Source organism: Culex pipiens, chromosome 2, assembly GCF_016801865.2.
Source record: "Culex pipiens pallens isolate TS chromosome 2, TS_CPP_V2, whole genome shotgun sequence".
Lineage (NCBI taxonomy): Eukaryota > Metazoa > Arthropoda > Insecta > Diptera > Culicidae > Culex > Culex pipiens.
The window spans coordinates 164,062,323-164,075,034 of NC_068938.1; positions in this window are offsets into that span (position 1 = coordinate 164,062,323).

Sequence of the window (12,712 nt, forward strand, 5' to 3'; positions counted from 1 at the left end):
TTTATGTAAAATTTATTAGTATTTTGATAAAAAGCTTATAAACTTAGTTAACTAAATATAAATTGATTAGGTTTTTCTTAAAAACCTTTATCAGCTACTTTAGAGATGGTACATTTAACGTACAAATAAAGTTTGAACATCTTAAATATGATTTTAACAAGAAAAACTATGACTATCAAAGTCACCCCGGAATTTAAACTAAGAATTTTTAACGTAACTATTTTTCTAAACACTATTGAAAAAACTTTTTTTCCAAAATAGTGCATGGACTTTGTGTGGCCTACCCCAGTACATGTTTTAAAAATAATAATCTTGAGAAACCCCTTACCTGTTGGAAAATATTTCAAAAACAAATTGAAATCCTATCAAAATCACCCCGGTTTACGGTATATAATACGCCCGATTTGATGGCGTACTCAAAATTCAGAAAAAAACGTATTGTTCATCGAAAAAAACCACTAAAATGTTTTCAAAAACTCTGCCATTTTCCGTTACTCAACTATAAAATTATTTTGGAACATGTAATTTTAAGGGAAATTTAATGTACTTTTCGAATCTACATTAACCCAGAAGGGTCATTTTTTAGAACAAATTTTTCATTTTAAAATTTCGTGTTTTTTAAAAAACTTTGCAGGGTTATTTTATAGAGTGTAACAATGTTTTACAAAGTTGTAAAGCAGATATTTACACAAATTTCGATATATAAACTACTTTGTAAAACATTGTTACACTCTAAAAAATTACACTGCAAAGTTACAAAAAAAACTAAATTTTAAAATGAAAATTTTTGTTCTAAAAGAAAAATTACCCTGTAAAGGAAAATGGCAGAATTTTTAAAACTTTTTTAGTGTTTTTTTCGATGAATAATACGTTTTTTCGGAATTTTGAGTACTCCATCAAATCGGGCATTCTGTTTTACATAAAAGTCTCTTTGACACCAAATTTCTATCTCATCACCGTTTCAGGCAGCAAATTATTGAAAAATACCTCTTTTATTGCATGTTCAAAAATGAAAGGGGTCGTACCGCCCCTCCGTCATTAGATATAAAAAAACGGACCTCGGATTCGTGATCAGGAACAAAAAGTACCCCTTAGGACAAAGTTTCACGGAAATCGAAGAGGGGTCGGGGCAACTTTTTCCGATTTCATGTGAGTTGGTAACCCAATATAAAAAAAGGAATCTCTTGAAGGATGATAAAAGTATGAAGTTGAACAATATTTCACACTCTTTTTAAAACTATTAAATCTTTTAAGAATAAGAAAGTCAATGCAAAACCGGAATTATTATCCATGAGGATTGAAAAAACAGAATTGAAAAAAACCAATTGAATGGAATTTTAAGTCAAACGTCCATGGGTTTAGTCAATTCACCGTTGAAATCAAAACAATATTGAAAAGTATTACTTTTCGGTAGAAGAACTGAAACTTTTGTAGAGTATGCCGTTTTGCCGTTTGAGAATGACAAGAATAGTAAGTATTTTCCAGGGCTGTGGAGTCGGAGTCGGAGTCGGAGCCGGAGTCGGTGGAGTCGGGTCTTTTTGGGGACCTGGAGTCGGAGTCGGAGTCGGAGTCGTCAAAACTCGAACAGCTGGAGTCGGAGTCGGAGCCGGAGTCGGCTAAATTTTAAGAGCTGGAGTCGGAGTCGGAGTCGGAGCCGAAGATTTCTGACAACCCGGAGTCGGAGTCGGAGCCGGAGTTATCTTAAATTTAACAAAAAATATGTATAAGATCAGTTTTTGAAACTTTTTATTGTGATTGAAAAGCTCTCATTGTGTTATTACACTATAATCACTAAATGATAACCTCTTGCCCAAGTATGTAGTATCATAATTTAAAAAATAATAAAAAATATTGTTTGTGTAGTCAGACATATCTCATTGATTCTTGAATGCTTCCTTTTTCCTATTTTTATGTGCCTTTTCAATTCAAATTTGACCAAATTTCATCCAGTTATTTCTGAAAAAAGTACACACACAGTCATCTTTTACCCCGATAGCATATGTCTTGGAAGTTTTAAGTTAAATCATTTTTTAGGAAAAAATTACGAGGTACATAAAAAGATTAAAAATAGTAATCACTGTTTTTGCAAATCGAAAAAAGTCACTGACAGTTTAACTTTTGTAACAAATAATCAACGATAATAACAATCTCTTACTTGGAACTCAACATGCGCATTTTGTTTATAACTGAGTACAAGAAAATCAAAGTGTTGCATTTAAAATAATTGAAACTAACAAAAAATATCAAAACAAGTTGCAACAAATTTTGAAATAATCATTGATTGTTGATGTTGATGTTGATTTTAGGTAAACTATTTTGATATCGTTGCAAATTATCGTTGAACAAATCTCAAGAATTCAGTACAAAAATGAACTAATAAAAAAATGTGTAGAACAAAATATAGGATTTTAATTTATTTTTTCAAATATTATAAAAAAAAAAACAAAATCAAAATATTATCAACTGGTACAAATTTTCTCATACTGTTTGTCCCACGCCAATATGACGGAAGGTGATAATCATTGCATATCAATTCACCTTAAAAAAAATGAAATATTTGTGACCTAGAAAATATTTTACTTGTGGATATTTGTTTTTTTATTATATTTTAAGTTTTTTCATATATTTTGATGGAGGCGCAAGATCATTCATAAAGCTTCGTTTTAGGTGAAGATTTAAGAAATATCGTGCGCCTCCTTTTAAAAGCATAAAATTTTAAAATTAAAATAAATTAAAAATTTCCAGGGTAAAATATTTTCCATGTCACAGATTTTTGAAAAGGACATCTTAAGCGTCCTTTCCACGAAGAAATTGTTTAGATACATTGATTTGCAAAAATAATCTCCTTCAGCCATGGCGTGATGTCCATGTACGTCTTAAAAAAACCAAAAAAAATGTTTCGTTTAAAATTGTCATTTAAAAACAAGGTGCCTGTCACTGTGCTACTTACAAATGTCAGCCTGAATGTGAGCAAATTGAATATTAATGTTCAATAGATCATTAAGGCCAGGTTTCTTTTAGTTATTCATTCAAAAATTACAATTTAATATTTAAATTTATTAGCTTTGAAAAAAAAATATTTTCAAATTTGAGGTTAAGTAAATAAATCCAAATTTACTTACAAAACTGTTCTTCTCAAAATGCCTCTAAAACTGAAGATATTTTTTGATTTCTGTTTCCATAACGTATAAAACTTGTAACCTAGAAACTTTTTTTCCGTTTATTTTCTTTACTTTACTTTTACTTAACTTATTTTTCTTAGGGTACCAAAAGTTGCATATTTCAATTACAAAAAATTTGGTACCCTAACATGTATAGGTCATCGCTGAAATTTTCGAGTTATCGCAGTTTTAGTGAAAAAAGTTGATTTTTTGCCAATTTCGTCAATCTCCCGTTTTTGCGCGCGGCGCGTCGAAAAACCCGGATTTTATTTTCAAAAAATCATATCTCTGAATCCTGTTAATGAACCTCGCCCAATTTTTGATATGTTATGTAAAATTGTCCGAGGAATCCGTTAAAAATATTTTCAGATATAGGCTCTTTGGTCCAGACACCGTCAAAACGGCATTTGATGTTTTCATAAGACTTTTTTAAATGTTAGGCTAGATTTTTGAAACTCCACATTATTTTTTTTTTGAAGTCCAACTTATCATCTTTCATTTGCGCCCTAGACAGCTAAAATCGGTTGAAATGGAGCGAAGTTATGATTTTTTGAAAAAAGTGATTTTTGTGAAAATCGATGAAAATGGCCATTTTTCGAACCACCCTAACACGGCGTAGGCCACCCTAATGGCCAAACAAAAAAATACGGGTCTAATTATTTTGGCCAAGGAACCCCCAGAAAAATTTTGAGCTAAATCGAAGCACTTTTATTTTTTTTCTTTAACTTTCATATGGAACTGCTGAATAGTTAACTAACTTTTGAAACATTTAACAATATGTGGAGTCGGAGTCGGAGCCAACCATTTGTTGAAATCTGGAGTCGGAGTCGGAGTCGGAGTCGGCTAGAGTTGGTAGGCCGGAGTCGGAGTCGGAGTCGGAGCCAACCATTTGTTGAAAGCTGGAGCCGGAGTCGGAGTCGGAGTCGGCTAATCTGAGAAAGCCGGAGTCGGAGTCGGAGTCGGAGTCGTTTGAAATATGACCCGACTCCGCAGCCCTGGTATTTTCATGTTATTTCATTTAGTTGTGTTAAATTGTTTTTTTTTTTTCAATTAAAATTCGACCTTAAATTCACGTTTTTGACTCCCTTCGCTAACAAATAAATAAAGTTCAGACTCGATTATCCGAAGTTCGATTATCCGAAGTTCGATTATCCGAAGGTTTGTATGGGACATAAATACATTTGTATGCAGGTATCTATTGTAACATATACTTAGAAACACTAATTTGATAACATTATCACCAAAAAAAACTGGATCTAAGAAGTCTCCCGAGCAAACCCAAATTAAACCAAAATAATTCATTTAAAGAAAAGTCTTACCCAAACCATTCAGAGTCTCAAAGAGTAATTCCAGCTGTCCCCAACAATCTCCAGGTCGAATCGAGTTGATATCTGAATGGAACACTTCTTTTAAAAAATATGCATTTTTTCAGTAAAATTTAAATAAAGGGAGTTTGTTTCACTTCTTGAGTTCTTTCAGGGGCGTGTTTAATTTTGAAATTCAATGGAATTTTGCCCTAGTTATGCTATGTGAAATTTTCGGACAGATTGGTGTGGTCCAAACGACTTCCATAACAAATTGATAAAGCCCTGTTCGTGGACTCAGTCTTAAAAATTCAAAAGTTGACCTTTCTGGTATACTCTAACATATCAATCAAAAAATCATAAAGGAAAATGTTTGTGAAAATCGATCGAGTCGTTTTTTTTTGTGTAATCGTTTTCAGCATTTTAAGCCCTCATCATAATCATCACTTTTGGTTTTTAGTACCGTCAGTAGGGGTGACATTGGGTCTGGGGGGTGAGATTGGGTCAAAGTGATTTTTTACGGATTTTACCATTTCTCAAGTTCTTCTCAATGAAAATGAATTCTTTTGAAAGGGTTGTGTAGGGGACCCCGCATAAAAAAGTACCATATAAAAACTTTTTTTCATATGGTAATTGAACTTTAAACTATATTGTTACTACCATTTCCAAAAATGTTTGACTACCTACTATTTTAAAAATGGTATTTATATGGTTGGCATGAATTTTTACTATCTCACAAATGGTTTAACCATCTGGCATAAGGGTGGTTAGCAATGGTAACCTTAAAAAACTCAGTACTATTTTCGTCAAAAAACTGTTTGTTGTATGGTAAATAAATGGTTTAAGTACTATTTGGCAAAAAGTAACCTTAAATCAAACAGTTCACAAATAGTTTAATATAGTTAAATTTAAATTTTGGGAAATTGAAAAACGATTTCACAAATAGTTACCATTTCTCAAAGTGTCATTGTATGATCCAATATGGCAATCAAATGGTAATTTTTTATCCGGGACATCTTAAGATGACTTCGCTGAAAAAATCTCGTTCCTAGAACAAATCCTGTTATTTTGGCAGATGTCTAAAGTTGGGGTACGTTTTTGGCCAAAAATGACCTCTCGAAAAATCATTTTTCTAATATTTTTGTAAGAATTGCTCGAAAACTACCCAAATGTTTGAAAATCTCCACTTCAAACATTGTAGCGTGTCAATACGATTCCCTCGAACAAGAAACACTGTTGGATGACTTGTTTTTACCATATCGTTGTATTTGAGCATTATTTTAGTTTCATTTGACCCAATGTCACCCCCTCTAAGGGGTGAGATTGGGTCAATTTTCAAACAATTGGCATTTAAGGTAGTGTTCATCAAAATCCACCGTATTTTGGGAAAATGTTAGTAAACTATCTAAGAACAAATCTACGTTGAAAGATTTTCAATGTTATTTAAATTGTTTTTGTTATTAAGAAAATACGAGAGGTGTATCGTTTTTTGACCCATAGTCACCCCCACTGACGGTATAGGAATTAAGATTAAAACCAGATCTGAGACGAAAGCACTACTGCAACACTATAATATAAAAAACATATACAAATATTTTTATGTTAGAAAATGACTTTAAAATCCACTTATTTTTTGTTTGTCTTCTATTGAGAAATTGAAATTACAGCGATTCCTATGTTGCTTACCCTCTCGCAATATTAATTCCAAAATAATCCAAGTTTGTTATTCCGAAAGAACTGTATCACTTAATATCGTTGCGCGACTTCCTCCAATATCATAACGCTGGCTAAGCTGATTTGCATATGACTCCACCTGCCAGGCACTTGTCAGCAAACACCATATTTCATAGCAGCAGACCCAATAAAACAATCACTTCAAATCAACAAATATGTTAACCTTTACAAACCACTTTTGCGCCGACACATTTTCCGCGCCCATAACATTCGCACCGATTTCTCTTTTTTATTCACATTGGACTTTTCCTTTTTCCAACCAAGAAATCCTTCCGAAATTTGCACACGTGCACACCACCCACATAAACAACAGCCAAAACTGCCAATCACATGCGGTGACTGTGACGTGACACACTGAAATCGCGCCGCGGTGAATCTATTTTTACACACGTGACGAAAGGCCGCGCTCACACGTGGAAAACTCGCTCGATGATTGGCCGAAATTGAATCATAATCCAGCGATTCTCCCCGCGGGGAATTGGCGGTGGTGAGCTTTACGCAAAATTCGTCCTGACATTGATGCAATCCGGCCGGCAGACCGACGACGATTGGCACCGGTTACGGCCACGGGAGCTCCCGAACCTCGAAGGAAACGCTGCCACGGGAGGCTTGCGTGTGTACTATGTATAGGAGTTCATAGTGAAAGTGAACCTCCCCGCCCCCAGGTAAGGAGCAGTAGGTAGCACAGCACAGTCACTCACTAGTGGAAAAAGGTTTGAAAATGTCGCATCTTGAATTTGTTTTTTTCAACGATCAACGAAAAAAAAATCTCGAATACCAATCGCATTTAAATAGGTGACTTAGGGAAAACCTGGTTCGCGTTCAATTTGATCAATTTTGATTGTACTCAAACAACTTTTATCAAGTCTTGTACATTTGTATCTTTTAATTCAAAGCAGACCTGCCCAGCCTTTTGGCTATTTTTTTACATTTTTTATCGTCAAAATAACAGTTGCCATTTTTTTTCATGGTTTATTTGGTGGAAACGGTTCTTAAATGACCGGTGAACATAACTTTTTCAAAAAGATTTTAAAAAAGTGGTCCGTCCCGCGGGCCTGATTGATTTTTGACGTAAAATTTAGATAAAAACGACCTGAGAAGATATTTTTAACGACCTGAGAATTTGATTTTTGATCCAAAATGTGAATATTAAGCCAAAAAGGTTGGGTAGACCTGATTTAAAGTAAAATAATCATAATTCTAGAGCTATTGTTGAAAAGGTCCAATAAGCTATTGTAAAAAAGTCTAGATTAAATAATCATCTGTTCGAAAGCAAATCCATAAATTTGAATTTTGGGGTTTTCTTTATTACTATCACAGTAAAAATAAAAGTTCATAATTTCAGAAAATTGTACGCTTTTTTGCTGTCCACTCTACCTGTCCAAACATGAAATAAACTGTATTATTTCTTCAAAACATCTTAAAAAATACGTTTTCGATTTGCGAAAATGAAACATGTACTCGTGATGAAGTCTACATATCAATTCAATTTTAGCCAAAATTTAAGGGGTTACATACATGTATATCGGCAAAAAAGTCTGACGATAGTATGAGCACACACTTCAACTTTTTTTAAATTATTTTTTCATGGCATTAAAATATACATTTTCACCTACTATCAAAACAAATTTGAAGATATTTGGTTGCATCATTGCCGAGATATAGCAATTTCAAGTTAGCAGTTTCAAAAAACGGGTGCCACGATATCTCAACACAGTCTTGACCAAATCGGCTCAAAATTTTGGTGAAGATTCGTTAAACCGATTCCGTGTGCATGACGAAACCCGATTTTCAAAAAGTTAATTTTAACCCTCTACTGCCCAAATTTTTTTTTTTTTCGAAAATATTTATTTTTCCCCTGTTCAGGAGGTCATTTTGAGCAACTTTTGTTCTACAAAAACTTTTTTTTTCTTGTTTTATGTTTTTCTTGTTTCATTTTTAGTATTTTAATTTGAATTTATCTTGTTTAGTTTATGTTTGTTTTTGGTAGAATTTGGCCTACTCTACCACCTAATAAAATTACATTTCGCCTATCTAATTTTTTCATGTTTTTACAGTAACTTTTTCAATTTTGAGCAACTTTTGTTCTACAAAAACTTTTTTTTTCTTGTTTTATGTTTTTCTTGTTTCATTTTTAGTATTTTAATTTGAATTTATCTTGTTTAGTTTATGTTTGTTTTTGGTAGAATTTGGCCTACTCTACCACCTAATAAAATTACATTTCGCCTATCTAATTTTTTCATGTTTTTACAGTAACTTTTTCAATTTTGAGCAACTTTTGTTCTACAAAAACTTTTTTTTTCTTGTTTTATGTTTTTCTTGTTTCATTTTTAGTATTTTAATTTGAATTTATCTTGTTTAGTTTATGTTTGTTTTTGGTAGAATTTGGCCTACTCTACCACCTAATAAAATTACATTTCGCCTATCTAATTTTTTCATGTTTTTACAGTAACTTTTTCAATTTTTTGCATGTTTTTCACATTTTCTGCTATAGAATCGCACCATCATCATTCAAATTGCAAAAAAAATGCGTAGAGGCACAGTCTGGGAAACTACAAAAATTACTGCATACTTCTTTTTACTGAAAATATAGGAAATGTTAGTAAAAAACACAGCCAAAGTTGCCCTAAAAAAAAATGTCATTTTTAAAAACACTGGCAAAGTCACATAAAACAAGTTAAACTTCCAACCCTGAAATTTTCTAAAATTTTAAGAGTCCTTCTTTCCAATGCTTTTTAAAGATCAAAAATCGGTTGGAAAATTGATTTTTGGCGATTTTTTAGATCGAAGCCCGTCTAAAGGCGGGGTTAGGTTGTAGAGGGTTAATAAAAGATAAAAATATTTTTGTGTTTTTCATGTAACAAATCGTTAGTTTTTGATTTTTGTATTTTTTTTAAAGCAAATTTTAAAAATTGGGCTTCGTCATGCACACGGGATACATCTTGAGAGTCTTCACCTCAAATTTCAGCCAATTTGGTCCATCCCATCTCGAGATATCGTGGCACCCGTAAATCAACTCGGGGTTTAGAGAAAAACGCCAACAAAGTTTGACAGCCCGCTTTGCGCATGGCAAAATTTTGAGCTTAAATCGTCTCTTACTCAGTTTAATCATGAAATATCTTCATGAAACTTTCAGGAGTGATTAATAATCATCTTTTGAGTGGATTTAACAAATATTCTGTAATATAAAATTTTGTGATTTTCTACATGTATGTAACCCCTTAAAGCAATATTAACTTGAACATAAATTATGTGCTTACATGAAATAAATATTTTAAAATTTCTCTCAAAATTATGGAAAAAATATGTTGTTTAAAAAGTGAAAATCGTTTAAAAAGTGAAAAAATATCCTTAACCAAACAATTCCTTTTTTTTTGACATAAAAAGTAGGGAACAACAACTACCAAAGTTGGCCCCCGAAAAAAAGGCAATGTCACATGAAAAGCAAACTCACCAAACCCAACATTAAAAAAAAAGGCCTGCTTTCTAATGTATTTTGAAGAATCAAACTTGGTTAAAAAAAATGGATTGGTAAAATGCAAGCTTACGAAAGTCATGTTACAGGAAAAAAAATATTTTGTATGATGGCTAACTTTTTTGTACTATTTTTAAGTTATGTTGGTTTTGAATTATTTTATTTTAAACAGTATATTTATTCAACTGGTCCATTCCCCAAAAACCCATTTCCCAAAATAACCCAATCCTCACATAAGTTTTCTTTTAATACATAATTGTCTTTTTTTTTTCAAAAAGTGATCAGCTTTAAAGTGTGAAGTGATTTCGTCTTTTTTTGATAACTTCTTATAAAAGTTGATTTTTTCCTTTCTTTAAAATTACATGTTTATTTTTTTGAAGAAAGGAAAACTCTCTTGACTTCTTTAAAGAAGAAAAATCTCTCTTGACTTGTGATTACTGCTGACAAAAGTAGAATTTTTCCTTTAAATTGGATTTTTTTTCTTTAATTACAGAAGGGCTAAATGCAAGGGTCCTGATTGCTCCAAAAAGACTCAGTCACTCGCGAGCACAAATCTAGAGCGACGAAAAATTGCTCTGATGTATTTCTACCGTTTGTCACTTCCAAACCAATCGCTACCGAACACTCTCTTTTTGCTCTTCCTCTCATTCAAATCAGGTAGTACAGCGAATGGTTCGGAGAGACCGATTTCGTTAAGTCGCTCAATGCTGACTGAGAATACTTTGCGATCGGCTTAGCTTTGATCATTTAAGAAATTGCTTAAAATCAATGATATCAATAATATTTTGCAATTTTGTAGTTTACACAACATCAAAGACACATTTGGCAGCAATTTCCACCATACCAAATTCTAATTGACGGCAAACTGTGGTAGTGCAGGCCAAATGAGCACCGCGCTAGTATTTTTTTGGCTCTCTCCTCTCTGAGCACATTCGTGTATGACTCGGGTCGACGGACGGAGTAGAAAAAGAAATTCACGAAGTATTTGTTTCGCTGAGTGAAGCGATTGAGCAAGCCGCTGGCAGAGAGCGGGTAGTGTTCGCTCGCGAATGGTTGCCTGCTGCAGTCGGCAAAGATTCATTCGGTGATGAGTGAGTGATTTCTGATCTTTGAACTGAAAATCAGGACCCTTGGCTAAATGGCATCATGCCGAATGGGAACAAAAACATTTTTTTCAAGGTCCTAAATATGTCTGGGGAATGGGTCATTCTGGGGAATGGGATAGATAGAGATTATTTTGATTGTTGACCTTTGGTGATTAATTGTAAATTCAAGTTCATAAGGATTGGTACGATCCACAATTGCCATCTTCACAGTAAAAAAAAATCATGGTAATATTACATTTGGGAAGGGGTACATCCTTTATGTCACAAAAAAATTGTACCTCTGAAAATGTGTTATTTAACCACTATTCTGGTGTAATGTCACCTTTTCAGTCTAAATTGAGGTAAAATTACAACATTAAAGAGGAAATACTCAACCTTCCAAATTTACACTATTTTTTACTGTGTTCATCTTCATGTACAATGAGTAAAATAAATTTTTATTATTTTTTAGGTTCGTCAAGCTATTGTATTTGATTTTTGCCTGATCAAAAAACTACACATCAACTTTAAGTTCAATTTGTTTTGGTTAATTTTATTTTTTATTCAAACTATGTTCAATTTTTAGACATTATGAAACTCTCCACCACAAACTTCTACACTTGCAGTCACTCTCGTCCTATTTGGCTCTGTGTTGAAGCAAAAGGTTGTTTTGCCAAACTTCACCATGCCATCCGCGCACCTATCGGCTATAGCTGCATGTTTGATAGTGATTTCGAAGAAACGACAAAAAATATGATAGCGACAAAAAGATTTTGAAATCAACATTATCAAAAAAGGACTTATAAAAAATAATCATTGGTTTTTAGGCATGAACAATTCCATTAATCATTAGTTATATTTTTGAAAATCTGCAAATTTTAAAATAATTTTACAAAATTAATAAAAAGAAGTAAAACAAATTTATTTTTTTCCAAAACTAATTGCAAGGTTTAAAAAGCATTATTTCATATTAAAACAAAAAGTTCAACTTCTTTTTCGAATACACATTTCGGTTGGGTTTTCTTCACCAAATATAGATGTAGCGATTGGCGCGAATAAACAACCCCAAACCTTTAAGGAGTGTAACGGGAAAACCCAACCCTATAACCGTCCCAATAATAACTGATTCAAAAATAGCTGTAGCGAAAAACCAACCAAACAATGCGACCACCGACCGCGAGCTCCGCTCGGTTGTTATTTGTGTGTAGATAAATTTGTGTGTCAGAGACCTGCCTCCTCTGCAAAATAAAAAAGGAAGTTTGTCTATAAACAAGAGGGCGTGCAAAGGGGTTGGGAAACTTTAATGGGTGGAAATTGAATTCTAGAGGCTATAAATAATATTAAACGGGGTTGGCAAAATTATGTCGTTTCAAAAAGTTCAACCTTTCAGACGGAACGTCTTCTATGCCTTTTTTTTGTTATATTTTTTTCCTTTTTGATCAATTTAAGAATACACTTAAACGAGTCACTCAAATGTTTAAATTATTTTCAGTTAGACTCTAAACTCAAAACTTATCACTGTACGATTGTTATTGAATATTTGATTTATCGTTCAACATCAAGCTTGCATTCAATGCAAAAAACCCTTCAATACGCGATCTTATGATTTATGGCCCACAGACACGCCTTTTCCTCTCGGCTTCGACGATGATGATGAGTTGATGAAGGTTTCATGTTACTCGATTTGCGTTATTGTTTGGAAGAATTCCGCAGGTCTACAGTTACCACCGACAGGTACCTAGCTTGGAGTCCGTTCAACCACCGCGCAGTATTGATTAGACAAATAGAAATTTAACGGTAGCCGATAATGGCGATAAAATGAGCCGAACTTTATCTTTTTGGCACCAAAGAAGCTGCTACAAGGAGCAACTATCGTTAGTTTTATAGTTTAAAATTTGAGCCAAGGTTCCAAAAACAGAAATTTGTTGGCAACATTTTATCTTCAACTGAAAA